At 38.4% G+C, this 3,697-nt stretch overlaps 1 protein-coding gene across 1 annotated transcript in view; it reads left to right on the top strand.

Moving 5' to 3' along the window:
* The window catches only part of ARHGEF7 (Rho guanine nucleotide exchange factor 7), a 310,305-nt gene that overhangs the window by 175,735 nt on the left and 130,873 nt on the right, over positions 1-3,697 (top strand). The window lies entirely within an intron of this gene.

Raw genomic sequence — 3,697 nt, 5'->3', positions numbered from 1 at the left:
TTCTCTTCTCTTCTCTTCTCTTCTCTTCTCTTCTCTTCTCTTCTCTTGCCTTTTGGAGGGAAATTGGAGTTAAGTAACTTGCTCAAGGTCACACGGCTAGTTTTTTTTGTGTGGGTGTTATGTCTGAGGCTGGAACCGAACCCGGGTCCTCCTGACTCCAAGGCCGGTGTTTTATTCACTGCGCCACCCAGCTACCCTGATCATGTAGCTTCTTGAAGCCAAAAGAGATGCCTCAGTAGTTGTTCATCACAGTTCCAAATACATTCCAGGGCTATTACCCAGTATCCTTCAGAAAAAGGTAATCTGTGCACTTGACCCATGGTGTTCTGATGTAGTTTTGGAAATAGATTATGACAAGTTAATTACTACTGCCTTTTCAAAACAGCCCATTCTGTTTCTTGTAGCCATCTTGTATCCCAAGGATGGAAATATTTTCTCTCTTCACCTTCTTTCTCCCCTCCCCTCTCCATAACTTTTACTTATGTCTTTTAGAAAATATTGCAGTTGTTTTCCAATATATCCATCTTCCTAATTAAAATCCTTCTCATAACAAAGAAATTTATGCAAAACCTCCTCCTTTGATAATACAGTCATCATTCCACACTTTTTTGTCTCCCATGTCTTCTCCCAAGAGGAGGGAAGTATGTTTCCTCTTCTTTAGGACCACAATTGGAAATTGTAATCTGAGTTTGGCAGCATTTTAATATTGGTTTCTTCTGTGTAATTTTAATCACTATATTGTTTTTTTGGGTTCTACTTTCTTTATTTGACATCAGTTGATGCAAATTTTGAATGAGGCCATTTCTGGATAGAACTTGGAACATATTGACACATCTTGAATTTATTCTGGATTGTGTGTCTGGGAATGTAATGGTGGTATGCCTTTAAGGGCTTGCATTGAAACTCTCTCAGGGGAATGTGTTACTCTCCATGGATGATTAGGCCTTTACATGACTAACATACTTTCTATGACTGTTCATTGACAGCAATTGCAGTAACAACAATTTATTGGGCACCTGCCATGCTTTTTCTCGTGTTTGTGTTTTTGAAGTGTTTAAATTAGAGCTTTGTCCTCTGATTTTTGAGAAGTAAACACATTGTAAGTGACAGGCTTAGTCCTATAAATAATATATTTAAACATTAGTCACTCATAAAACATAAGGAGAGATGAGACTTGTTTTTGTTTTCCTTTTAAATACTGATTTTTTCTTTTCAGATTGAATTATGTGTTAACTTCAGGGTTACTTCAGGGCTCTGACCCAGGCCTTATTCTCTTTTCCTATTATACTGTTTTACTTGGTGATCTCCCTTGTTCCCTGGTTTTAGTAATCATCTCTGTGCAAGTGACTCTCAGATTTTCTTGTCCATCCCTAATCTTTATCTTGACTTCCAGTCTCATGTCTCCAATTGTCTTTTAGACATCTTGACCTGAATGTCCCATAGGTAGGGGTCTTAAGCTCAGTCTGTCCAATTTGAACATTATCTTCATTATCTATCTATATTTTTTTGCCTTTTGGAGGACAGTTGGGGTTAAGTGACTTGCCCAAGGTCACACGGCTAGTTTTTGTGTTAAGTGTCTGAGGCTGGATTTGAACTCAAGTCCTCCTGACTCCAGGGCTGGTGCTCTGTTCATGGCGCCACCTAGCCACCCCCACTCTTCATTATCTTTCATCACAATTCTTCTTCTGTTCCTGACTTCCCAATTATTCTCTAGAGTACCACCATCCTTTCAGTCCTCTAGGCCCCTAACTTTGGTGTCATCCTCAACTCCTCATTTTCACCTTCCGTATCAAATCTATTGCCATGTCCTGTCCATTCCCCCTTCATAACTTCTCTCATACATTCCTCCTTCTCTCCTCTCCTGCACCTGTCCTGCTGCAGGCCCTCTTCTCTTCATGCCTGGATTATTGCAGTAGTCTAGCGTTTGGTGTCCTCATTTAAAATCTCTCTCCATTCCAGTCCATTTTCTACTAAGCTGTCAAGCTAATCTTCCTAAAATGCATCTCTGACCATATCACTCCCTTCTCCTTTATTCCTGACTCCCACCACCATTTAATAAACTCCCTGTTTCAGTATCAAATCTAAAATTCACTATTGGGTGTTTAGAGCCCTTCATGACCTGGCCTCTTTCTGCCTTTTCAGGCTTCTTACACCTTACCACCCATCTGAGATCTAGTGTCATTGGCCTTCTTGCTGTTCCTCTCACATGACACTCTTTATCTCATGACTCGTTTTTTTACTAGCTGTTCCCAATGCCTGGAATGCTCTTCCTCCTCTTTTCTGCCTCCTAGCTTCCCTGGCTTTCTTCAAGTGTTCACTAAAGTCCTACTTGTATAAGAAACCTATCCCTAGTCCTCCTTAATCTTACTGAGATTACTGTTATTTTATCCTGTATACATTTTGTGTGTATATAGCTTTTTTTCATGTTGCCTTCTGCATTAGACTCACCTCCTTTAGATGGGGACTATTTTTTTTTAACTTTGTATCTCCAATCCTTAGCACAATGCCTGCCACACAATAAGGACTAAGTAAATACAAATTAACTTGCCTGGCCTTTTCCTTTTTATCTCATTGATCTCTGAACATCTGATTTCATTTCAGTTTGTTTAGATTTGCTTCTTGTGAATTCTTGTAGATGAAGAGGAGCAAACTTGTCCTGGCCCCTTGATTTATGTCAGCTTGCTATGTTGTATTGGCTAGAAAGTCAGTTCTATAAATTGATTAACAGCTTGCTAGACTGAAAATAGATTTATCACTTTAATTTTTTGGCAGGCCTTAAGGTTCCATCAAAGCACTTTGTATTAGAACATATAGTGGAAAGAAGTAGTATGCCAGAATGACTAAACACTGGCCTCCAACCAGAAATTCAAATCAGTTTTCTTCTTGTAACTTTCTCAGTCTGAGTAATGTGGCATATTGATATGCTGTTGAATAGAGTAGCTTGAGTATCACTCAGCTTTTCTATCTGGCAAATAGGGTTTATTTGCCCTAATTTTAATTCTTTACAAAAGGCATATCTCTTTGCATAATGATAGCAGACATCTTTCATTTCCTCACTGATGCTTCACCAAAATATGATCTAGTGAATGGAGTATTGGATTATTTTTCATTAGAACTGGGATGTAATACTGATATTTTTCCAGGTTTTGATGTGCCTTAGTAAGTTACTAAATTACAAGGTGTGGAGCCCTGTTTACTCAGGTATAAAGTAGAGTTTAGAGTACACGTTTCTCTTCCCAAGAAACTTCTTTTGTAGTAATAATGGGAATATCTTTGCTTTTTTTACCCTTCCTCTCTATTTTAATGATAGCTTATTTTTCTCATTTTGGTTTGCTTCTTTACTGAAATTACCGTCTCCTTAGAACCTAAATTTTTAGAACGGCTCATCAGCTAATTCCACTCCATCTGCTCTTACCTTTTACTATCCACAGTTGTTTTCACCCAACTTTCCATTCTTGCTGCTCTCTAATGTCATAAAAACTCCCTCCTGCTTCTGAACACATGTTCCTACTCTTCCAAGTGTTACAGAACATCTTCCCGTTTGTCGAAATGTGTCCTTCCTTTCCAACTGTCTTTTTTTCTTTTGCTTTTCGGAGGACACTTTCCTTTCTTTAAATCATGTTTCAAAGCTCATTTCCCTGAGGAGGCTTTTTCTTGATTCTTTATTATTTGACTTAAAAAAAATAATTTCTACTTC

Source organism: Petaurus breviceps, unplaced genomic scaffold, assembly GCF_028583685.1.
Source record: "Petaurus breviceps papuanus isolate PSGF00001 unplaced genomic scaffold, PetGlider_PUasm1.0 214, whole genome shotgun sequence".
NCBI classification, from domain to species: Eukaryota; Metazoa; Chordata; class Mammalia; order Diprotodontia; family Petauridae; genus Petaurus; species Petaurus breviceps.
This window is presented reverse-complemented; position numbering and strand designations above follow the sequence as displayed.